Source organism: Lissotriton vulgaris, unplaced genomic scaffold (genome assembly GCF_964263255.1).
Source record: "Lissotriton vulgaris unplaced genomic scaffold, aLisVul1.2 SCAFFOLD_2207, whole genome shotgun sequence".
NCBI lineage: Eukaryota > Metazoa > Chordata > Amphibia > Caudata > Salamandridae > Lissotriton > Lissotriton vulgaris.
The window spans coordinates 318,774-345,842 of record NW_028251761.1 but is presented as its reverse complement, the minus strand read 5'-3'; the positions used below and the strand labels follow the sequence as shown (position 1 = coordinate 345,842).

General features: G+C 46.8%; 1 pseudogene; it reads left to right on the top strand.

Moving 5' to 3' along the window:
* Positions 1 to 27,069, top strand: LOC147662774 (homeobox protein Hox-A9 pseudogene; annotated as a pseudogene).

Sequence of the window (27,069 nt, the reverse complement as noted above, 5' to 3'; positions counted from 1 at the left end):
ATGACGCTTGAACCTGCCCCCATTCAGGCATGCTTGGCAGGTTAGTCACTTTGAGTGACGTGCTCCTTGCTTGCGGTGCAAATGTGGCGCCCGGCCACGTGTCGCTTGTCGTCGGATCACACGTTGTGGTGGCAGATTGCCACGTGGAGTGTGCGACTCTCCTCTTGCCTATCTGGGGCCACTGAGGCAGTGTGAGGGATGACACTCTGCTGTCTTTGGCCCACTGCGGGCTTCGCTGATGCCTTAGCATTGGTCGTTTTCCTCGGGGATGTCTCTATCTCTGGGGGTGTTTCTTCCTCGTTGTGTGGCCTCTTCTCTCATGCCAATACCCAGTGAGCCTTCACCAGGTAAACAGATCTCTGGTTGCTGACAGTGGCAGCAGAACTTGCAGGCTTTAACAGTCTCTGTTGAAAAGTTCTTGCTTTGTGGCAGTGTGGGTGCTCTTGTCTGGCTCCCTGTATGCTTGCTTCTTTGCTTTGGCACTTGGTGTGCCCATGTTGTAATTTGCGGGGGTGTCTATTCACCACGAGGAATGAGCAGCGCGATGTCATTACAGGTGGTGGCATCAGGGAGCCAGTGGGGTTGCGCGCTCTGCACTTGTCTTGCTTGTGCTTAGGTGGTGATAGATACCTTGAGACATTGCTGTCTGGTTGATCTTCTTTCCTTGCTGGTGGTGACATTCATATCACCCTTCGTGTACTTTTCTCACGCTGCTGGGAAAATTAATTTGGCCGCAGCAGGTATCCAGGTCTGGTGGAGGTTGGTGCAGCCTTTTTGGGTGGGGCTTCATGTCTGCCATGCTGGGGCCAGGCTCATGTAGTGCAGCAGATATGTGCCCCCAGGCAGCATTTGGTGCCATTAGGGGGCCCCCGGGGTGTGGACAGCCTGCTTCTGTAGTGTTTTCCTTCCCCAGTGTTGTACTTTGTGCACTGTTCATATGTCTCCTCTATTGAAGCAGGGAGCCTGTGGCTTTACTGGACATGTAGCAGCATCCTTAGGGCTTATTGCCAGGCATTGGGAGATGTAGTTGCAAGGTAGGAATCATGCCAGAGCAACTTATGGCTGGGATGAGTCTGTGCATACCTAACGCAGGCCACACTGCGTTGACCAGTACCTGATTAGGCCTGCCGCTACCCCTCACCAGTTCAGGCCTCTGGGGTCGCTCTGATTGCTGCTGCGGCGTGTTGTCTTTCATTTTTTTAGGTTTTGCCTGGCGAAAGCTGCGCTCTGCGCAGCTTTTTCGCGCAGGCGAAAACCTAATGAGTATAGTAGGGGAGACAGGAACGGCCCCCGTCTTCCATTGGCTAGCTCCATAAATGGAGGCCAGCCATTGGAAGACGGGCCTGTCCGTCAATGCCGGACCAGATTCGGGGGCGTTCCCGTGAATTTTTGGCTTTTGGCTACGTCACGCTACGTCAGCCGAAAGCCGGGAACACCCCCGAATCTGGTCCGGCATTGACGGCACCCGGAAGAAGTCCAGGTGAGTGCTTGCTTTTATTTTTTGGCCGTTCCCACCCCCTCTACTGCTCTCCATGTCTCCGGCCCCCATTCCCGCCCCCGCCCCCCTCCCGCTCTCCGTGTCTCCGGCCCCCGTTCCCGCCCCGTCCCGCTGGTGCCCGTGCTTTGCTCTACAATGCCCGTTCCCGCCGGCGACGGCACCCGTGCTCTCCTCTTCGCCTCTGTCCGCTCGGAAAAGGGTAGCCATGTCTTGATGTGATCTTTTAATTCACGGCTGGCCACAATTCAAACAAAACTTTTCCGTATAACTCTAGCTATCCCCTTTTTGCATATAAAAAAACATATGGCTTTGCCGCTATAAAAAATGATGGCTGGAAAACACTGACCCATTAATAGACTGCGGACTGATTATACGTTATTGTTCAGCTGCGCAGTCACGTGATGGCCAATGGGCGGGCACGCTGCCTCCAACTTATTAGGTGACTGTACTACTCGCTGCCTCCAAGTTGTTACATGAAATATGCAGTTTCAATTTTTTTTTACTGGAGGTCCCGCTCTGTCGTGTGAGAGTCTGTCGTGTGAGAGTCTGTCGACCTCGGGGCCACTCAGCAATTACTACATGGGCTCCTTCCTGCTGCACGACAGCGAGGAGCTGGTGCAGTCGAGGTATGCAGCAGCGGCAGCCGCCGCCTTGGGCCCACGGGCACCCCCGGGTCGGCTGCCAGACCACACCAAGTTCACCCCCTGCAGCTTCCAGTCCAAGAGCCCGGTCTTCGGCAGCTCCTGGAACCCCGTGCACCCAGCAGGAGGCGCTGGCACCGTGTACCACCATCACCACCCCTAGGCGCCCGAGGCCGGCAGGTACATGCGCTCCTGGCTGGAGCCCGTGCCCGAGGGCCTCTCCTTCCCCAGCCTGCCCTCGGCCAGGCACTACGGCGGCATCAAGCCCGAGCCTCTGCAAGGCGCCCGCCGTGGGGACTGCACCACCTTTGACAGCCACACGCTCTCACTGTCCGACTACGGGACCTCCCCAGCCGACAAGCAGGGGGGCAGAGAGGGGACCTTCCCGGAGACGGCTGCGGAGAGCGAGGCCAGCGGGTACAAGCCCCCCACCGACCCCAGTAAGTGCACACACCCACCTACCGCGGCTGCACACTGGAGGGGCACCGCAAGCCATTTTCAAAACAAACCTGCTCTCTCACTTTATTTATCTTTACATTTAGATGACAATGTAACTCGACACAAAGGTGACACATTGTCGCGCACAAAGCGACGTAGATTCATATCTCGCCACAATACACATGTGTATTGGCAACATCTCCACATCACGATTCGTTGCCACACTGCCCTTACCGGGCGTTCAGCACTGGCCTAGGCATGCATTGAACCACACGCATGACCTTGTCGGGAGAAACTCATGCAGACCCTGGATTGAAACACGAGTTACACACATTGTGTCCCTAGGCGTGAGGGTGTGTGTATGCACGTGCGTGTAAGGATCCACGCGTGTGTAAGGTGTAGGTTGTGTGCGAGCGCGTGTGCTTACGTATTTGAATGCATATATTATTGTTTGTGAATACACAGAGTCTAGTGTGCTGGTGACTCTGTGTGTATGTGTGTGTCCATAATGGGTGTATATGAAAGGTTTGTGCATTTATATTCCCCTTCTAATCCCTGTGTGTGTCTCTCTCTGCCCATGGCTCGCAGTGTGTGGGGCTCACAGTGTGTGGGGGGGCTCTGTGTGGGTGTGTGTGGGGGGCTCTGTGTGGCTGTGTGGGGGGCTCTGTGTGGCTGTGTGTGTGGGGGGCTCTGTGGGGGTGTGTGTGAGGGGGGCTCTGTGGGGGTGTGTGTGAGGGGGGCTCTGTGGGTGTGTGTGAGGGAGGATCTGTGTGAGTGTGTGTGTGGGGGGGCTCTGTGTGTGTGTGGGGGGTACTCTCTGTGGGTGTTTGTGGGTGTCATTTGCGAGAGATTAAGCTATTGGCATTGTAAATGACAATGCCTTTTATTTATGTTAAAAAAACATAAATAAAAATAATGTCAAGAGCAATGCCAATAGCTCTAACTTTCAAAAAGGCAAAACCATTGCATTGTAAATGCTTGTTTAAAGGTTGCCTGGTCTGCAGGGCGGCTTGCTTGCGGGTGGGGCTGCCTCTGGAACTGGTTGTCTCATAAGCTGACAGGGCTCAACCGGCTGAAGAGCCCTTCTCAGCTCTTGTTCTACGATCAGGGCACCCCTGGTGCAGCGTGTAGCGCGGTGGGCCCGAGGTATGAGGGCCGCAACAGTGCTATAAATAAAGTACACCACAGTCGGCAATTACACTCGGGAAGACCCCGAGCGGTCTCTCGCCGTTTATTTATGCCCTGGGGTCGAGCCCGCCCCGAGGGGTGTATGCTGAGTGTGTGTATGCAACAATGTAGTGGAGAGCCCAGATGGCTCTCTACACAGCGCAGAAGCCAGGGGAGACAGAAGACTTGTTTCTGCACTGTTGGAGGCGTTTTGTGCTTGCCACGCTTGTCTTGTTTGTCCCTCTCTCTCCCATTCAGTCACGCTACACCTCCGTGACTTGTCACTGCCTCGCTGCTCCGTTTGTTGGGAATGGTGATCGGGCACCTTGCTCTCTGCAGACAGATGGCAGCTGAGGTGGCAACCGATCTCTATTGTCTCCCCCCACCCCCAAATTAGGGCAGCGACTCTACCCCTTGATGACAGGCGGTAGCGGCAGAATTCATAGAGGGCTATCACCTTTTGCAGATGGCCGCAGGTAGCATGTCATAGGGGCAGCGGAAACTGGCTATTCTTTCCTCCATAAGGAACAGCTGAACAGCAGCAGGCATGGTGGGTCAAACCCGCTCGTCGCCATTGTGGTGTTTTGGGCCCTGCGCCCACATACTACTAGAACAAGTAACACAGACACTATGGGTACACTGGTTAACTGGCCCAGGGCATGTGAGCCCGCCCCTTTTATTAGCAGGGTCACTTGACCGGTGATGCCTGTGCTGGGCTGGTGTGCAGTGTAGGTTAAAGGCAGGTGGAACACTAGAACGTTCCAGTAGGACACTACAGGCACCATCTTGCATAAAGCTCTGATGTTGGAGATTTCTTATTAGTTAGAGGAAAGCACTACCTTTCAGACTGAAATCACCGTCCTTAAGTATTTAGTCATTGTGAAGAGGACAGTTTATCTGTCCCCGTGTGCACAGCCTTTATTAAACTTGAGTGCTGGAGAGGGATTGTTGTTGAGAGAAACCCCCTTTATCTTATTAGGATCCACTTATGCTGCCTTAGTTTCTAGTCATTAAGTACTTTTGCATTGCTGGCTTGCTGTTACAGTATTATAGAGTAGTATGCTATGCCTCAATTTTTTACTTTGGGCATCTTTTTTGTGTTTTGGTCCTGTGCAGGAAGTGCGTATGTGTGCACCAATAACATCTTTTGCAGGCTGTAGGTTTGTATCGTTGTCCATTAGGTGATTGGATCTCTTAACCTAGGGCCTGGAACCAATGAAAAGCCTCTTCCCATGGCCTAACAATCTCTTTTGGAATGCCAGTATCTTTGCCTGTTTATGATCCACAGCTCTGGGCCAACAGTTGTGGATATTGAGAAGGTATTAGTAGCATAGAGAAGGAAAGCTAATTTGAAAGGAAATCAGAAATCATGTTCCTCAATATAAAATGATTGCTGCTGTGGATATGACAACTGTCATCATTTGGCCAATGCCAACAGTTGCACAGCTTTCAACACCATATGCAATAGAGGTAAGGGAACAGGCAACTTTGGTAGGGTATGCTGTAATATACGCAGAAGAGTAAACTGCAAAACACATTTTTAAGAATCAGATATTGTGCCAGTGTTATTTGGTGTTGAGTGTGGGAAGAGAAGAGATTGAAGGCAGAAGGTTGCCACAAGGTGAAAACTCAATAGATTTGGTTACACTGGAGGCAAAGGTAGACTCTTGTGGATTATATAATACTTTGGATAAGAGGACTTTGAAATATTGTGAAAGGTTAAATTGTTGATTCACACTGACATAGTGGATGCTAAATTCATAAGTTTGACATGGCAGGATATGTTGGGGAAGATTTGGCTTTCAAAAGCTCAGGAATGAGGAGAAAAGCTTATGTAGCAATGAAGAAAGATAGTATTTAGGGATTCCACTTCAGGAAGGGGTGCAAATCAGGCAGGACCTAAAGGGTAAATCATCCTCAGTAAATTAACAATAAGAAAAGTGGGTGTAATTGGCACAAAAACTGGTGTTGGAAGAGAAGTGACATTTCTTTTTTTTGGAGAATAAATGGAAGAGCATGATTATACTCTTATGAGAATTTTGAGGTTGTTTGTAAAGGGTGTTAAACCTCAGAGGAAAGTTGTACAGTTCCTACAAGGAGCCCTGTTATGATAGGTTTGTGGAACGCTATTCTAGTAAAAAGGAATTGATAAAGAATTTGTTCAAAAAATAATGTAAAATTCCTGTGGGAAAATGTCTAGTAGTGTTTAGTAACCTCAAGAAGGAAATATGAGAGCATTAGGTCTTATAGTTTTTGAAGTAGGTAAATATAAATGTATAGTGGTAGTAGGAGTGAAATTGGTATACGAATGATGCAGAGAGGCAGACCATCTGGAAAAATTGGTTGTTAAGGGGCCTGCACCACCAATGGGGTTGGTTCTTTAGGGGTTGATTAAGATTAAAAAGAATAAGGGAATTGAAGAGGAGGTGGGAGGACTGTTAGAAACTTTCAGGAAAGGATATAGAACGGTATCAATAGAAGAAATAGAATTTAGAAAATCAAGAGAGATGGTGGTTGTAGCTGGACAATGGGTTAGGACGAAACCTCTATATACTGATAGGGAGGCGGTGCATTGTTTGTATCTTTAACGCATGGTGGAGGTGTTTCATAATGTGGGAACAATTGATCAACGGAAGGCTTGGAAGTTGAGTAGAATCTCGTTGTAATGGAATAAGGAGAATGGTGAAGTTTTGAAGGGTAACAATGTATGCATAAATCTGAAAGTGAAGGAGTTTCACCCTGCTAGGAATCTCAAATTGGATTGACTTTGAATTTGGGAAATGGTGTGCAGTTAGGAAGGCGCACCCAGAGTGGGGGTATTCAAACTATGGGCCTTATTACGATTACGGAGGTCTTGAGACCACCGTATTATCAGTGGCAGTCCGACTGCTGCCTCCTCGTCGGTCCGACCGCCCGATTACGAGAAGGGTGATCGGACCGACCACTAGACCGCCGCAACCACCAAGTACTTGGATCCCATGGCAGTGGTGGTCAGGAAAGTGGTGGGCTACGGAGGGGGTGCCGATGCCGGCACCGCCATGGCGAATATGACCTGACATTATGCCTACTGTTTCATGGCGGGTACTCTGCCATTAAAGGATTGGCAGAAAGACAGGGAAGGGTTCCCAAACAGCACCCCAGGGCATTTTAGCCTGTGGGGGTGTGCATAGGGGCACATGTTGTTCCCCCCTCTTGCACTGTTGTTCGTGCACTGTGTGCCATGCACAACTTGGGACATGGTACACAGTGCATCAATATGAAAGAGGCACTGGTACGGCGGCGTCTTGTGCTATAGGCTCTCTAGGAGCCGAAGCAGGCCTCTACTGTTGCACCGCCACCACAACACCTCCAGCCCGTCAGTTTACTCATAATGTGGCAGTCAGAATGCCGCCGGCTTGCCAGCGTACTCCCGACTGCCGCAATGGCGGTCCGGTGGTCAGACTCCAAGTTTTGAGATCGTGTTGTGGATAAGATTAGGGGATTGTGTAGATTAGTTGTGTGGATGGATGTTCAATAGTGTTGATGTAGAGGGTGATGCGTGATAGCTTGAGCTTGTGCATTGTGGGGTGTGAGGAATGTCATGATATGTGATGAGAATGAATGTTAAATGGATGTTTGGAGCGTCAGGTTTGAATATTACCTGTCCTCATGAATATAAGTCTTCCAGTTTGGAAGATATTGCAGCACTATACAAAAAACCTGTTTCAGAACTCAGTTGTTTTAATTCCTCATTCCCGAAGGCCATAGAGAGGTGATTGGCCAGTTTGACTCAACCTTCACCAGGTCATCCGAAGCCGTATCCATTAGGAGTTAGTAAATCTGGCCTGTCTTACTGTCTTACCGCATCATTGTGTCCAAGAGGAGGATTCTTTCCTCCTCTTGAAAGTTGAATCAAACTGGGAAAGGAAGTTAGGGCAGGGGTAGATGGATCTACATACACCTATTGGGTTAGGAATAAAGGTTCTTCTTTCATCTAATTTGAGAGCCCAAAACTATAGAACTGTATGTAGACTCTGTTTTACCCCAGCAAAGTTGTTTGGGTGGGGTAAGAGGGTAAGCGACAAGTGCCCCAGGTGTGGAAAAGATCCGGCCGATCTGGCACATATGTTTTATAGTTGTCAGTCTGTCAATAAACTTTATTTCGGCCATAGGCCATAAAAGCAATACACATATAAACACAGTAAAATTGTCTAACATAGAAAACAAAAACTGAGGCTAAAAATAAACATTATAAAATTACATAATGAAGTGTGACTGAATTATAACAATAAAATCCTTTAAAATAGTTGTTTGGAGAACTAAATAGAAATTGATCACAAACAGTTCTAATACGAGGGTGATGGCATTAGATGCAAACATAAAAGCAAAATTTAAGTATCTGATCACTTGCCAGTCCCCACCTTATTTTATAACATAAACCGCCTAGGCGTTGAGCACAGAATCTAGCGCCTTGAGCTTGGCCCTTCTTTGACACCACATATAGAACAAAAATCTTGAAGTCACAAATACATCAGGGGGAAGGGGTCGTATCTTAAAATACGATACACTACCTGATAATTTCTGATGCCTAGGTTTTTACATAATTGGAGGATCCATTTTGCTCTTGCAGTGGAACCTCCTGAGGCGAAAAGCCGGGAGATAGCTACCATTTGTTTTAATATTTTGTGTGTCATTTTAAATAACCTTGCTGATTTTAGAGCACTGACTCACCCGGCTTCACAGGACTCGGTCCTGAAAACACACCGCACAGCTGCCCCTGCGCTGTCAGCGGGATCACAAACAACCACGGCGCCATTGCCGGCGTGCGAATAGGCCACGCCCCCTTGGAGGCCACGCCCCCTTCCGAGCAGGTATTTAAACGCTGAATAATAGCGTCACCTGCCAGAACTTTCGAACCTCCTGAGGCGAAAAGCCGGGAGATAGCTACCATTTGTTTTAATATTTTGTGTGTCACTTTAAATAACCTTGCTGACTTTAGAGCACTGACTCACCCGGCTTCACAGGACTCGGTCCTGAAAACACACCGCACAGCTGCCCCTGCGCTGTCAGCGGGATCATAAACAACCACGGCGCCATTGCCGGCGTGCGAATAGGCCATGCCCCCTTGGAGGCCACGCCCCCTTCCGAGCAGGTATTTAAACACTGAATAATAGCGCCGCCTGCCAGAACTTTCGAACCTCCTGAGGCGAAAAGCCGGGAGATAGCTACCATTTGTTTTAATATTTTGTGTGTCACTTTAAATAACCTTGCTGATTTTAGAGCACTGACTCACCCGGCTTCACAGGACTCGGTCCTGAAAACACACCGCGCAGCTGCCCCTGCGCTGTCAGCGGGATCACAAACAACCACGGCGCCATTGCCGGCGTGCGAATAGGCCATGCCCCCTTGGAGGCCATGCCCCCTTCCTCCCTTCCCATAAAAATATGTGTCTTTAGTGTACGCGCAGCGGACGGGCGCAGCGGGCCGCCGAAGGCGCGCCTAAGGCAAGCCCGTCTTCGCCCGTCCTCGCCAAGTCATCGCCTCTCGCCAGCCCCCCTGCTCAAAAAACGCAGACGGCATACTTTTATGGTAAAAATCATCTCTTGGCACTTAATCCGGGCATACGCTGTGACAAGCTAGAGGGTTGCATGGGACAGACTGCTCTCCAGTGCAAATCCTGTAATTTAATTATATCTGAACCTAACCTACCCAAACACAGAGCCACTAGAAGGAATCTTTCCTCGCTCACAATCTCTCAGCTTAATGTCAGGTCCCTGGTTAAACACCATCCGGAGGTTTACACGCTCCGCTCCTGACAGACGACAACCCAGACATACTGTTCTTGAGTGAAACCTGGCTCAAGGATGAAATAACCAGCATCCCTAATCTTACGCTACCGGATGGATTCTCTATGACCACTATCAATAGAGACTCTAGGGGAGGCGGCATTGCAGCCATCTATAGAACATCATACAATTGTACTTTTGTAAAGGAAGACATTACGGGATGTGAGTGCGCGCATTTTAAAATCACTACTGGCCCTCATTTTTCCCTATCGGGCCTTTTTATTTATAGACCTCCGGGGCTCACCTCTAGATTTATAGAGGAATTCCTAGAGACTGCTCATGCCCTAGTTGCTAGCTCCGCCAACTTTACGATCCTGGGGGACTTAAACCTCCATTTTGACTCCTTATCGGATCCGACTATTAGTAATCTCTTAGCGGACCTGACAGCCTTGCAGCTGACCCCTCTTATAATATCCCCTACTCACTCTGCTGGTCACCTACTTGACCCGGTTTTTAATAACATTCCGGAAGCCAAAGCAGACCCTCCTAAACCTATGGGATGGACTGATCACTTCCTTGTCACATTTATGATTACGGCTGCCAATCAACCCAAAAGGGCGCCGCCCCCCGCCTTAAACAGCCCTGGCACAAACTCCATAATATGGACTTTCCTGCTAGTCTGGGTGACCCCAACTTGGAAATCACAAATGACATTAACATGTCATATGCTGCTTTTCAGGAGTGGATCATCAAAGGACTCAACACTATCATACCAGCTAAATGGATTAGAGGACGAATCACCCCATCTAACCCATGGTATGACGAGAACTTGAAAATTCTTAGAAAGAAATGTAAAAGAGCGGAACGTCACTGGAGGAAAGACTATAGGGACGTGGACAAAGCATACTATTTGGGCACACTCAAGCTATATCATAAAGCTATACGCACGGCTCGCGCGTCCTTCTATGCCAAGGAAATTGACTCCAGCCCTAACCCCACGAAAACAATTTTTAAACTGGTGCAAAAGCTACAAAACGGTGGTAACCCTGCATCCTGCATTTCCTCTACTCAGCAGTGCGATGAACTCGCCACTTTCTTCACAGAAAATGTGAGAAAGATTTATAATACTTTCTCACATATCCCTTCTGACTGCACCAGCTCTCCCAATTTCTCCTTCAAAGGCTCCAAGCTCACCTATCTGCCAGCTATCTCTCTTGAAGACCTAGCTAAAATTTGCAGAAAGGTGAAGTCTGGGGCTCCCTCAGATCCCATGAGATCAGCCTACTTTCTAGAAGCGTTGGACTTTTTTCTTCCTTCTCTGACCACACTCCTTAATCTCTCCTTCTCATCGGCCAAAGTTCCCACATGCTGGAAACAGGCCTGCGTTACTCCTATTATTAAAAAATCTACTCTAGACCCCGCAAAGCCGGAAAACTACAGGCCCGTCTCACTGCTCCCATGGGTGTCCAAATTAGCTGAAGCCCATGCGAACACCGTACTTACTGACCATCTGGCCAAAAATAACATCTTGGACCCCTCCCAACACGGGTTTAGGCCTGGACATAGTACGGAGTCCGCCCTTCTGTCCACCACGGAATACCTCCGAGGGATTATGGACACCGGTCAGAGTGCTGCGCTGATACTGCTTGACCTCAGCGCAGCATTCGACACGGTCTCCCATAATATCCTACTGAGCCGCTTGGAAAGTATTGGGATAAGTGATCTGGCACTGGAATGGTTTCGGTCGTTCCTCACGAGCAGATCCTTTTGTGTGTCAGCTCCCCCTTTTATCTCCCAATCTCATGCTATCGCCCAAGGAGTCCCACAGGGCTCTGCCCTCAGCCCATCCCTTTTTAACTTGTATATGCAACCTCTTGCGGCAGTGGCCAAAGAATGGGACCTCACGCTGGTGTCGTATGCCGACGACACCCAGCTGGTAATCACCCTCACGGAGGCGCCCTCTGCCACTGCCACAAGATTTAGGGATGGACTAGCTGCAGTCGCCAACTGGATGACTGCAAACTGTCTACAACTGAATGCAGGAAAAACCGAGGTGTTACTCCTGGGCAAGAACACCAGTGGCTGGAACGACCATTGGTGGCGCCCCCTTGCTGGGCGCCACCCCCCCTCCCAAATCTCTGGTGAAAAATCTAGGAGTATGGTTGGACTCCGCGCTGAATTACCAAACGCATGCCAAAAAAGTAGCATTTACATGCACTGGGTTGCTGAGAAGCCTCAACCCCATCTTAGGCTTCTTTGACCCCAAAACACGGCAGCTCATTGTCCAAGCCACTATCCTTGCCCGGTTGGACTATGCGAGCGTACTACTATTAGGCGCTAACAAAGCCGAGACAACCAGGTTTCAGCGAATCCAAAACTCAGCAGCCAGGGCAATTGTAAGCCTTCCCAGAAGATGCTCTGCGAGAGCCACCATACAGAGACTTCACTGGCTGCCTGTGGAAGCTCGCTTTCAGTTTAAGGCCCTTACCATTGCTTTCAAAATCCTTAAAACTGATGGCCCCGAACTCCTTTGATCGCTGTTAACACCTTACACCCCCCAACCCAATCTTCGCTCCATGGGTCAACACTTAGTAGTTGTCCCTCGCACGAAGCTCTGCCGTATCGGGGGTCGCTCCTTCAGACTAATGGGAGCAATACTATGGAATTCCCTGCCCCTTCATATCCGCTGCCTCAACAACCTGTCTGCTTTCCGCAAAGCTATAAAAACTCACCTCTTTCCACCTCTGTAGCCTTTACTCTCCCCCCCCCCAGTAGGTTGTGCTATGGTTCTTAGCGCCGGGACGCCCCGTTGCTGGGGCAGCTGTCGCGCTCAACAAATACATAACATAACATAACATATGAAGGGCAGAAGCTACATATTGGGCTGTACCATTTGTTTGGACGATAAGACTGATCCTTCTTAATGTCGGTGGAATAAAAGAAGGTGGCCATATTGGCAGTAAGCTCTATGTGGATGTTGTTTATTGCGTGTAGGTGGACAGTATCTAATTTGTCCACCAAAAAAGGGAGTGCACTTTCTAGAGTGTTGGCGACTTGGTGGTAAAATTCCGCTACCTTGTCGTGTGATTGCGCAAAAATACCCCATCTGATTCTTCTACCACCTGAAGTTAGAAATAAGTTTTGATTGTTACTACCCTCGTCTCTACGGGAAATGGACGACGAACCAAGTGGGTGCTTTAGCACTAATGAAAGTAAGTTATGGTCGCTGTCCGCTCCAGAAACGACAGTGAAAACCCTGATATCAGACCAGAATTCTAGGTTAACCATTATATAATCAATTGCTGTAGTTTTTCCTGGTCTGTTGAATGTTACTTTGCCGGGGGAATCTGTGGGGAATCTTCCTTTGCAGGCTCTAAGAGAGTGTGAAATGGTTAGACTATTTAATTTTAGAACAAGCGAAGTCCAGCTATTTGTTGGGTACATAGAACACTCGGGGATTGTCCACACTGTATCCTCCTCGCGAGTGACAGATGTAATGCTACCTAACTGTTCGAAGTGGCAGTTGAAATTGCCCCCTATGATTTTATGGGACGAAGCTTGGAGTAATATTAACAATTCTTTTAATTGATTTAAGACAGATAGGGCCTCTGATGTTTGTGAAGGGAGTAAGTAAACGTTGACAATTGCCAACTGTTGGCCATCTGGAAAGTTGAGAAGGATGGAAAGAATATCTGTAGAGTGGGTATCTAGGACCTTCACAGAACAACCCAGGTGGGTAGCCACCCAGATACAAAGTCCCCCATATGGTCTACCCCTAGACCCCCGTAGAGTCTTTGTACAAAAGGTTGCGAACCCCACTCTGTGTGGAACGGCCAAAGCCCAGGTCTCTTGGAATATACACAGATCATACTGATCTATTAGATTCCCCCACTCTGGGTGGTCCAGTTTAGAATTGATCCCAGCTAGGTTCCACGAGGTGAGTCTAAAAGTGGGTGGCTCCTCTTGAGATGCTGTAAGAGCTAAAGGAGAGCTATTCCCGCTATTTGGGTGCACAGAATCAATAGGATTGTTGTCACAGTATATGATGGGCTGAATACGGGACAAATTTGTATAGTTTCAAACCTCCCAACATTAACAATGCTGTGGCACAGGGGTCCCGCAGGTGGATTCCCTCCGTCACCCGTTTGTGACCTTGGCCTGATGTAGTTGAATTGCTCTTATGGGTAGGTGATGAAATTAGTCAATCAACAGTATTCAGGGAGCTGAACCTATTTTCTAACGGAAGAACAAAAGCTTTTCGCTGGGGTCCCAGAGGAAGATGAGTTCTATGACTGGAGCTATTTCTAGAATTTTCTGCGGGGGATAAAAGTATGCTAGAGGGAGAGTGTACATTGAGCCGTGTGTGTCGGCATCAAAGTTGTCCCATTCAAGTATATGTTTGACCACTCCTCTGTCTCTAAAGTTGATTACCACACAGTCCCCGTCTGTCTTTGTGTTTTGGTCCTAGCCACCTGACTCTACGGGCGAATACAATTTCTCTTTGCCCCTGTCCTGTCAGTGGTCTGTTCCTGCCTAGCCAATGTATGATCTTGTTTTTAAGCTCTGGGTAGGTTTTGTCCCGATCTGCGGAGAGTGGAGTTACCCCTGCAAGAACAACTACGTATGGTGAGGCTGTAGGTGGTAGATGTAGGCTCGGTAATATGTCCCTAGAGGCAATAGGATTCATATGTGGATTGCTAGCTTGAGTTGGCACTGGCAATTCATTTTGTCTAGGATGGCTATGCTGAGAGTGCCTTCCCTGGTGTATATTCTTTGTGAGTGTGGCCACATTGGTAAGGGTAGGATATATTTGATTCTTACTAGTGGTGATAAAGTGCGTGTTCCCCTCGGTTGTGTCAGGTACAGAATTAGCTGTGGGGCAACAGTTGTTGATATGATGACAGGTGGGTGAGGAGGCAATACGGTCCAGGTCGATGTTGTCTACACTGGTCCTTTTAGCAAGGGACGTGATGTTATTACCCTCTAGCCTGTTGTTCAACAAAGAAACAACCCTGTCAATTCTACTGGTAACGGACTTAAGCTGGGTCATTATGAATTTCTCTAGCTGGTTTTGCATGTCGAGAAGGAGATGGGTAGCCCAGAGAGGGGTCTGTGGGGAATGGTCTACAGATGACGCGGCAGCAACAATACCCTCTGATTGACCAAATGCCTCTGTGTGGACTAACTTAGTGACTTTCACTTTCCTGGGGTTAGTATGGCGTTTGTGTTGCTTTTCAGAGGGTCGCAAAATTGGGGGGGGGGGAGATAAGGTGGGAATAAGGTTAACTTGATGTGGGGTCAGGGCACTGGGAGATGCATTAAAAAGCGGGTCTAGCAGTGCAACTGATATGTCTAGAGTCGGCACTAGAGGAGACCCTTGCGATGGTGGAGCTTCGACGAGTCAGGGAGTGATGGAGAGGCGCCGCTCAGTGTTCTCTATCGCCGAAGACACTACACCGATTGCCTTTTGCAGCATTTTATCGATGGCTGTTACACTAGGAGATTTGGCAGTTAATAGGGTTTTTTGCCGGGTCTGCGGTCTGCTGGTCTGTGTGTTAGGTTTACCCGTAGTCAACCAATAGTAAGAATACTAAATGATTGAAGTTTCCCTTTAAAAGATAAGAGTTTGAGCGTGGATCACTGACTAAATATCGACGGACACAATATAGACTACCCAAAATATCGACGCCAAAATATCGACAGACAAAATATCAAATTCCTATCTACAAACAGGTAAGTACCAAATTATCGAATCCAAAATATCGTTTATATATATATACATTGTAAAAATATCGAATTTGTTAAAAATAATGTAAAATTAAAAAAATATTAAAGATACATAGCTAAAATATACTTAAAAATACTTAAATTACCTTAAAATAATTAAATAATTCATTTAACTTATATAAAAAAAATATGCAATCATATCTGTTAAAACATATATAAAGAAAAAAGGTTGCCCTCGGTGAAGCCATCACTCATGAAGGGGTAAGCACACATATGCCCCAGGCGGTTGCAGACACAGGGTTCCTGCCGCGCTCACCCTTAAAGCCAAACGCGTTTCGAGTAATTGATACCCTTGATCACTGGCAGGCATTCGTTCGTGCAAGGACACAGCACTACGTTTTTCAGGGACTCCATTTTATTAAATTAACAAGCTCCACCCCCATAGGCGTCACATGGTTCTGCACCAGGGCTTTGTGGTAAAGGTAGTCCATCTGTATTCAGCCAAGCTCGTAGTCCCCATCAAAACCCAAGTGGGTGGACTGTACAGTCCTTAGATAGTCCTGCAAACGCGATCCTGAGATGGAATGAAGGGGACCTGAGCCTCAGGTACATATTGGCTGTACAGCAACGTTTGCTGCTGCTGCTTTTATCTATTTTAGATGATATGAACTGTGCTTTGAATATCTAAGGACTGTGCAGTACACCCACTTGGGTTTTGATGGGGTCTACGAGCTTGGCTGAATACAGATGGACTACCTTTACCACAAAGCCCTGGTGCAGAACCATGTGACGCCTATGGGGGCGGAGCTTGTTAATTTAATAAAATGGAGTCCCTGAAAAACGTAGTGCTGTGTCCTTGCACGAACGAATGCCTGCCAGTGATCAAGGGTATCAATTACTCGAAACGCGTTTGGCTTTAAGGGTGAGCGCGGCAGGAACCCTGTGTCTGCAACCGCCTGGGTCATATGTGTGCTTACCCATTCATGAGTGATGGCTTCACCGAGGGCAACCTTTTTTCTTTGATATATATATATATAAACATAATATTAATAAAAAATACACAATGTTATTACAGTAGGATAGCGGGGGTGTAAAAATGACTATTCCCACTCCTGGAAGTGCAACACTAGGGAAAGCGTTGGATAGCGTAGGGGTAAAAATTACTATTCCTACTCCAAACAGTGCAACAGTAGGGAAAGCATTGGATAGTGTAGGGGTAAAAATTACTATTCCCAATCCAGAAAGTGCAACAGTAGGGAAAGCGTTGGATAGCGTAGGGGTAAAAATTACTATTCCCACTCCAGTGAGTGCAACAGTAGAGAAAGCGTTGGATAGCGTGGGGTAAAGATTACTATTCCCACTCCAGTGAGTGCAACAGTAGGGAAAGCTTTGGATAGAGCAGGGGTAAAAATTACTATTTTCACTCCAGTGAGTGCAACAGTAGGGAAAGCATTGGATAGCGTAGGGGTAAAAATTACTATTCCCACTCCAGTGAGTGCAACAGTAGGGAAAGCGATGGATAGCGTAGGGGTGAAAAATACTATTCCCACTCCAGAGAGTGCAACAGTAGGGAAAGCGTTGGATAGCGTAGGAGTAAAATTTACTATTCCCACTCCAGAGAGTGCAACAGTAGGGAAAGCGTTGGATAGCGTAGGGGTAAAAATTACTCTTCCCACTCCAGAGACTGCAACAGTAGGGAAGGATTTGGATAGCGTAGGGGTAAAAATTACGATTCCTACTCCAGAGAGTGCGACAGTAGGGAAAGCATTAGATATCATAGGTGTAAAATTTACTATTCCCACTCCAGAACGTGCAACAGTAGGGAAAGCGTTGGATAGCGTAGGGGTAAAAATTACTATTTCCACTCCAGTGAGTGCAACAGTAGGGAAAGCATTGCATAGCGTAGGGGTAAAAATTACTATTTCCACTCCAGTGAGTGCAACAGTAGGGAAAGCGATGGATAGCGTAGGGGTAAAAATTACTATTCCCACTTCAGAGAGTGCGACAGTAGGGAAAGCGTTGTATAGCGTAGGGGTAGAAATTACTATTCCCACTCCAGAGATTGCAACTGTAGGGAAAGCGTTGGATAGCGTAGGGGTAAAAATTACTATTCCCACTCCAGTGAGTGCAACAGTAGGGAAAGCGTTGGATAGCGTGGGGTAAAGATTACTATTCCCACTCCAGTGAGTGCAACAGTAGGGAAAGCATTGGATAGAGTAGGGGTAAAAATTACTATTTCCACTCCAGTGAGTGCAACAGTAGGGAAAGCATTGGATAGCGTAGGGGTAAAAATTACTATTCCCACTCCAGTGAGTGCAACAGTAGGGAAAGCGATGGATAGCGTAGGGGTAGAAATTACTATTCCCACTCCAGAGAGTGCAACAGTAGGGAAAGCATTGGATAGCGTAGGAGTAAAATTTACTATTCCCACTTCAGAGAGTGCGACAGTAGGGAAAGCGTTGTATAGCGTAGGGGTAGAAATTACTATTCCCACTCCAGAGATTGCAACTGTAGGGAAAGCGTTGGATAGCGTAGGGGTAAAAATTACTATTCCCACTCCAGTGAGTGCAACAGTAGGGAAAGCGTTGGATAGCGTGGGGTAAAGATTACTATTCCCACTCCAGTGAGTGCAACAGTAGGGAAAGCATTGGATAGAGTAGGGGTAAAAATTACTATTTCCACTCCAGTGAGTGCAACAGTAGGGAAAGCATTGGATAGCGTAGGGGTAAAAATTACTATTCCCACTCCAGTGAGTGCAACAGTAGGGAAAGCGATGGATAGCGTAGGGGTAGAAATTACTATTCCCACTCCAGAGAGTGCAACAGTAGGGAAAGCATTGGATAGCGTAGGAGTAAAATTTACTATTCCCACTCCAGAGAGTGCAACAGTAGGGAAAGCGTTGGATAGCGTAGGGGTAAAAATTACTATTCCCACTCCAGAGACTGCAACAGTAGGGAAGGATTTGGATAGCGTAGGGGTAAAAATTACGATTCCCACTCCAGAGAGTGCAACAGTAGGAAAAGCATCAGATAGCATAGGTGTAAAATTTACTATTCCCACTCCAGAGAGTGCAACAGTAGGGGAAAGCGCTGGATAGCATAGGGGTAAAAATTACTATTTCCACTCCAGTGAGTGCAACAGTAGGGAAAGCATTGGATAGCGTAGGGGTAAAAATTACTGTTCCCACTCCAGTGAGTGCAACAGTAGGGAAAGCGATGGATAGCGTAGGGGTAAAAATTACTATTCCGACTCCAGAGAGTGCAACAGTAGCGAAGGCGTTGGATAGCGGAGAGTTAAAAATTACTATTCCCACTTCAAAGAGTGCGACAGTAGGGAAAGCGTTGGATAGCGTAGGGGTAGAAATTACTATTCCCACTCCAGAGAGTGCAACTGTAGGGAAAGCGTTGGATAGCGTAGGGGTAAAAATTACTATTCCCACTCCAGAGAGTGCAACAGTAGGGAAGGCGTTGGATAGTGTAGGGGTAAAAATTACTATTCCCACTCCAGAGAGTGCAACAGTAGGGAAAGTGTTGGATAGCGTAGGGGTAAAAATTACTATTCCCACTCCAGAGAGGGCAACAGTAGGGAAGGCTTTGGATAGCGTGGGGTTAAAAATTACTATTCCTACTCCGGAGAGTGGGACAGTAGGGAAAGCATTGGATAGCGTAGGTGTAAAAATTACTATTCCCACTCCAGGGAGTGCAACAGTAGGGAAAGCGTTGGATAGCGTAGGGGTAAAAATTACTATTCCCACTCCAGAGAGTGCGACAGTAGGGAAAGCATTGGATAGCGTAGGGGTAAAAACTACTATTCCCACTCCAGAGAGTGCAACAGTAGGGAAAGCATTGGATAGCGTAGGAGTAAAATTTACTATTCCCACTCCAGAGAGTGCAACAGTAGGGAAAGCGTTGGATAGCGTAGGGGTAAAAATTACTATTCCCACTCCAGAGACTGCAACAGTAGGGAAGGATTTGGATAGCGTAGGGGTAACAATTACTATTCCAACTCCAGTGAGTGCAACAGTAGGGAAAACGTTGGATAGCGTAGGGGTAAAAATTACTATTCCCACTCCAGAGAGTGCAACAGTAGGGAAAGCGTTGGATAGCATAGGGGTAAATTTTACTATCCCCACTCTAGTGAAAATAAATTGATATAAATCACATAATTATAAATTAATTAATTAATACATTTTAATTAGCAATTAAGAATTCATTAATTACCAATTACAAATTAATTAACAATGTATTCAAAATAAATACAAATTAATAATTAACATGTTTAATTAATTATAATTAAATTACTTCCCACCCTATTCCCCTATAAACCCACAACCAGCTACAAAAAATAAAATATTACCCACATAATTATCAATTAATCAAATAATAAAAATGATTTATCAATTAACAATTCATTAATTAGCAATTAAAAATTAATTACCAATTTATTCCAAATAAATACCAATTAATTAATTAACATATTAAAATAATTATAATTAAATTACTTCCCACCCTATTCCCCTATAAACCCACAACCTGCTACAAAAAATAAAATAATATTATCTACATAATTATCAATTAATCAATTAATAAAAATGATTTATCAATTAACAATTCATTAATTACCAATTAAAAATTAATTAACAATGTATTCAAAATAAATACCAATTAATTAATTAACATGTTTAATTAATTCTAATTAAATTACTTCCCACCCTATTCCCCTATAAACCCACAACCAGCTACAAAAAATAATATATTACCCACATAATTATCAATTAATCAAATAATAAAAAGGATTTATCAATTAACAATTCATTAATTAGCAATTAAAAATTAATTACCAATTTATTCAAAATAAATACCAATTAATTAATTAAAATATTAAAATAATTATAATTAAATTACTTCCCACCCTATTCCCCTAAAAACCCACAACCTGCTACAAAAAATAAAATAATATTATCTACATAATTATCAATTAATCAATTAATAAAAATGATTTATCAATTAACAATTCATTAATTAGCAATTAAAAATTAATTACCAATTCATTCAAAATAAATACCAATTAATTAATTAACATATTTAATTAATTATAATTAAATTACTTCCCACCCTATTCCTCAATAAACCGACAACCCACTACAGAATTAAATTACGCAAAAACTAAATAACATAAAATTAATTACTTACAATAAATTACAAATGAATATACACTTTTCACACATATACTAACATACAAAACACTTAAAAAAAATTGATATTATTAAAAAGTCGATATTTTTAATAACCTATATTATATACTTCGATATTTTGACTGTCTATATTTTTATATTCGATATTACATTACTTACTTTCAAAACGATATTTTGGATGTCTATATTCTGTCCAGTCGATATTTTGTCCATTCTATATTTTGGACTCGATATTTAGGTTACTCGATATTTTGGAATCGATATTTAGACCATTTACCTTTGAGCGTGTCTCGCTCAGACACTGGTGGCTATATTAATTACTCAAGCGCTTCCTAGTCTAATAGACTTATTATTAACCAACGACACAAAATTTATAATAGCAGTTTAACAAGTCTTGTTACAATACCGGGTGTGAAAGGGGGGTGACCCAGTCCAGTCACTCCAGTTCACGAAGAAACACACAAAAAGGCCCGCCCTTTGTCCCGGGCGTCGTCTCGGCAGCGGCCCGCACTGCGACCCGCGCCGCGGGACTGGGGGAAAGGCTTATGTACGCGATGTCCATGCCTCCACCTGAGCCACAACAGGTGTGCGATCACAGGTGCACCCTGGGGAGTGTGGTCCTGTCCCCGGGTGTTAGCGCCGTGGAGTCAGGTGCAGAGTATCCCTCGAAATCCGTGCTCCTCTCAGCCTCGGGAATAAAGGTCGGCAAGAAGGAACTTTAAATACAACTTGTATGATGGTGCAGTAGATGCGACCAAAACGCTTAATTAGGCAGTCTTCCAAAGTTCACTGCCAAATTAATTCCATCTTGACGGGATTCTCGATGAAAGGCACCCTTGAGGACGAACAGAGTGATCTCTCCTAGAAATGTCAGGACCGCGTCACCTGACAATGAGAAGGTCAAAGGTTCACTCCACAATGTTGCATGTCTTGCTAAGTGCCTGGCTGTAGGCCATCTCTGGCTCAGTCTGAAGAAGTGCATACAGAGTCATTACCCACTGCTGAAACCTTTTTCCTTGGTAATCTTTGGTTGCCTCCTCCATTGCGCTTCTTTGCTGCCTCTTAAGTCATTGAGGCTTTATAGTTGTGGCAGATTACAGTTTCTGAAAGAAGGTATAAGAGTCCTTTTGGAAGAAGCTATTTGGGAAAGAGCTACATATTTGTTCCATCATGATGCTCCTCATCTACGATAGCCATTGCAAAGTAGATCTGAGTCAGATGTATTTTATTTTCATCTCAATGGTAGTAGCTCAGTTCCTAATCACATCGGTGTGGAAAAGTGCAGAACCTCCCATTATGCAAGCATGGTTTGGGCGTTTGTTGGGTATCTATAATATGGAGAGGTCACCATACAACTGAAAGGGCAGGGGGGGGGCAAGACGAGTGGTAAAGAGATTTGGTCCCCTATGATTAACTGGGTGACTAATCACCTGGGGCATGACGATTGGTTAACTGCTGAATCTACTTAAGGAGGAGGGCTGTAGCTGCCGGTACCCCTTTTTAGGTCTTACCTGGCATTAGCAGCACGCATGCGCTGCCCCGCCATGCGAGGGCTTCTTGGAATCGATCCAATTCCAGAAGTCATGTCTGAGCTCCGCCCGTAGTTTTCATTGATGTGTGTCTTTTGGGGTCATTGAATATGCTGAACAGAGAGTAATGATTGTATAGGGGGCTTTGTAGTCGTTCCTGGTTGCCATCCTGTCCATTTTTGGCCCGCCCCCGGGACTGGATCTTTTACTGGCGGCAGAACATGGTGAGTTTTATAATGACTGTTGGCTCTTTTTTTTACCTTTGTTTCCGTGTGGGCTGTGCGTTTACTCGTGGGTGACATTTAATAATGTCCTTTACATGAGTGCCAGTTATCTTACATTGGGGCACTTTACATGAAACCCAGTTACGTTACAGAACGACACATTCGATTTTGGTAGGCACGGGGGACAAAAATAGTCATACTGCGCTGTTGGTGTAGTTTGGCACATTACCTGTACCTTTGCTACGAGCGTCACATGATTTTTGACCAATTGGAGCAATCCGCCTTAAAGAGGCACAAAAGCACCAGTAAACACAGTTTGTATATACAGCATGACAGACATCCAGGGAACAAAAGCACTCACAGCGGTCATACGCGCTTGCAGGCAGCCATAAAATTGGCGCCTAGTGATGCCAGCAACATAACAATCCATAATGAATCACACACAGCCTCTGATGGTTAGTCCGGGCGCCAATACCGCACTTAGAAACTGAACCATATTAACAAATCTATAACCCTATTCTTTCGCCCCAACCACCATCACCAGGCCCACCACCACCACCACGTCCACAACCACCATGTCCACCAACACCATGTCCACCACCACCACCACAATCACCACCACCATGTTCACCACCACAATGTCCACCACGTCCACCACCAGCACATCCACCACCACCAGCACATCCACAATCACCACATCCACCACCACATCCACCACCACGTCCATGTCCACCATCACCATGTCCACCACCATGTCCACCACCACGTCCACCACCACCACGTCCACTACCACCACCACATCCACCACCGTGTCCACCACCACATCTACCACCACCATGTCCACCACCACCACGTCTACCACCATCACGTCTTCCACCACCACCCCGCCCACCACCACCACCAAATCCACCACATCCACCGCCATGTCCACCACCACCACCACCACCACCACGTCCACAGTCACCACCACGTCCACACCACCACATCCACCACCATGTCCACCACCACCACATCCACCACGTGCACCCCCACTGTATCTACCACCACCAGATCCACCACCAACACATCCACCACCACATCCACCACCACCATGTCCACAACCATGTCCACCACCACCCTGTCCACCACCACATCCACCACCACCATGTCCATCATTACCACCACCACCACGTCCACCACCACCATGTCCACCACCATGTCCACCACCACCATGTCCACCACCACGTCCACCACCACATCCACCACCACCATGTCCACCACCACCATGCCCACCACCACCATGTCCACCACCACCATGTCCACCAACAGCACCACCATGTCTACCACCATGTTCACCACCACCACGACCACCAGCACGTCCACCACCACCATGTCCACCACCACGTCCACAACCACATTCACCACCACCACATTCACCACCATGTCCTCCAACACCATGTCCACCACCATATCCACAACCACCACGTCCACCACCACCATGTCCACAACCATGTCAACCACCACAACGTCCACTACCACCACCACATCGACCACATCCACCACCGCGTCCACCACCACATCCACCACCACCATGTCCACCACCACCACATCCACCACATCCACCACCATGTCCACCACCACCACATCCACCACCACCACGTCCACCACCACCACATCCACCACCATGTCCACCACCACCACATTAACCACGTGCACCCCCTCTGTGTCTACCACCACCACATCCACCACTACCACATCCACCACCACCACATCCACCACCACCATGTCCACCACCACCATGTCCACCACCACCACGTCCACCACTACCACCATGTCCACCATCACCACATCCACCACCACCATATCCACCACCACATCCACCACCGGGTCCACCACCACATCCACCACCACCATGTCCACCACCACCACGTCTACCACCATGTCCACCTCCACCACTATGTCCACCACCACCACATCCACCACCATGTCCAGCACCACCACATCCACCACGTGCACCCCCACTGTGTCTACCACCACCACATCCACCACTACCACGTCCACCACCACCACATCCACCACCGCCACGTCAACCACCACCATGTCCACCACCACCACGTCCACCACCACCACCATGTCCACCACCACCACATCCACCACCACCATATCCACCACCACATCCACCACTACCACCACGTCCACCACCACCACCACCACATCCACCACCACCATGTCCACCACTTCCACCACCACCATGTCCACCACCAAGTCCACCACCACCATGTCCACCACCACCATGTCCACCACCACCACCACCACATCCACCACCACAATGTCCACCACCAGGTCCACCACCACATCCACCACCACCACATCCACCATGTCCATCCCTATGTTCACCACCACATCCACCACCACCACCATGTCCACCTCCACCACCATGTCCACCACCACTGCCACGTCCACCACCACCACGTCCACCACCACCACCATATCCACCACCATGTCCACGTTTACCACCACCACCACGTCCACCAGCACGTCCACCACCAGCACCACATCCACCACCAGCACCACGTCCACCACCACAACCACATCCACATCCACCACATCCACCACCACCACCATGTCCACTACCACAACGTACACCATCACCACCACGTCCACCACCACATCCACCATCACATCTACCACCACATCCACCAAACACAACCACCATGTCCACCACCACCATGTCCACCAACATTTCCACCACCACCATATCCACCACCACCACCACATCCATGTCCACCACCACCACATCCACCATCATGTCCACCACCACATCCACCACCACCACCATGTCCACCACCACCACCCATGACAGGTAAAGTGTCACTGGAGGGCAGGGGTAACAAGACTGTCAACCCCCGCTGTACATTGGCCATTTAAGGGTGCATTGGGTGTGAGAAGACAGGAATAGTGGCTAGAAGTATTAAAAAAGACCCAACATACATTTTGAAGAGGCGCAATGTCATAGGAACTTGCAGCATCTCTACCTCACAGTGGCATACCTGCCTGAGCCACTCACCCAAATCAAGCATTGGCATAGCCAATCGGTCTCGCCTTTGGGACCTTATAAGTGTTTAGCCATGCAACACTTGATGTTGTTGCACCAAGGATACTGTGCTGGATAACTAAACACTTATAAGGTCCCAAAGGCGAGACCTATTGGCTATGCCAAAGCTTGTTAATTCGTTGCTACTACACTATGCCCTATTGTGCTGGAACATCTGATCCATAAGTAATGTTTATTACCCGCTGTCTGACACACAACAACGGCTTGATTTGGTTCGGTTGTTCATCACTCTGGTGGGAATATATTGGGTCCTTATGTGATGGAAATTCATTGTTTAATTTCAGGTTAACATCACAGATGTTGTAGGTATCGACTGAAGGACCAGTCTATGATGTCTTATGATCATTTGGATATGGAAGTAATGGGGTTTTACCTTTCAGATATCAATATAGTAATTTTATAATGAATTTTGATATAATCCTTAGGATATCAACGGAATGAATGAATTTTGTATGCTCATGACTTTTTATGAAATACAAATATTATTTTTTTAAAGAGAGAGGTGATTGGATATCATACACGAGTTGCTAAAATAGCTTTTCTGTATTTCATATTGCTGTTTCTTTCTTTTTACCCTAATGGGAACCTAACCATGTCTTTCGTTTGTTGGTTGTTGTTTTAGTTTATCTCGTTTGGCAGTTTGACTTTATTTTTCCTGTTTTCCATGTGCTTGTACCTGTCTCGAGGTAGACAGATAACTCTGTCTCTTTCTCAGTTGTTAGTCAGCAGGCTGGCTGATGCCTTCAAAATGCCACATGCCAGCAGCTGCTAATCCAAGCCCTTTCAAATTCAGACGTTACTCCTGTCAATTTTAGTGTTCGTGTGTCATGTGTTATTTTCACTACTACTCATTATATTTCCTAATACATGGAGGCAGTTGAGTGATGCTTCAAGCTCTAGTACATGTTTTTTTACTTTATCTTAGTCATTTTGCTACTCTTTTCCCTGTACCCTAACTGGAACTGGCCCTTCATTTTATGTTGTAGATTATTGCTTTAGGTTATTTGCTTTGGAAGTTTACTTCTTCCGATGGATATTTGTAACTGCAGATTCCTCACATTGAGAATATAACATACCATAATATAAGTATTGTGTAAAGCGCACGTTTACCCGTGGGCATCTTGGCGCTGAATGACAGATTTTTATTGTTACTCACCTCAATTGTACTCAATTTATCGACCTCAGAAGGATGAAAGGCTGAGGGGACCCACCGGGATATGAACCTAAGACCATGAGATCAAACACAGGCCCCTACAGTGGACTCATTAGTCCACTAAGACACCAGACCAGGCCTTATCAAGGAATATTCCTCAGACACCAGGCTATATCCAAATTTTTCATAGCAGTGCTCCAGTGTGCTCCCAGGTGGCATCATGTGGCTCCGTGCTGACTTATTTCTGCCCCGTAAGTGACAGAGTGGAGCAGCATATAACCTTCACCCTTGCGTGCTGACATCAATTCCTTTCTTCTCTGCCCATTGAACGCAGATCCTGAGCTGCACTCACTTTTTGTCCATTTGATGAGTTTTTCAAAGTAAATTTCAGTGTGCAAGAAAATGATGTCCCCACCTAAAACCACAGGGTTCACAAAGCCATGCCATGAGTGTCATAAACGGATGTCATTGACAGTCCCACATCAGGTGTGCCTCTGGTGTTTGGGTAGGGGGCACAACTACAAGTTGTGTGAGGAATATGTCTTCATGCACACAAAGGTGATCCAGGACAGTGAAGCAAACCTGTATGCTGTTGAACACCAAAAGAAGCCATGCAAGTCCTGTGACCACTCAGATTGA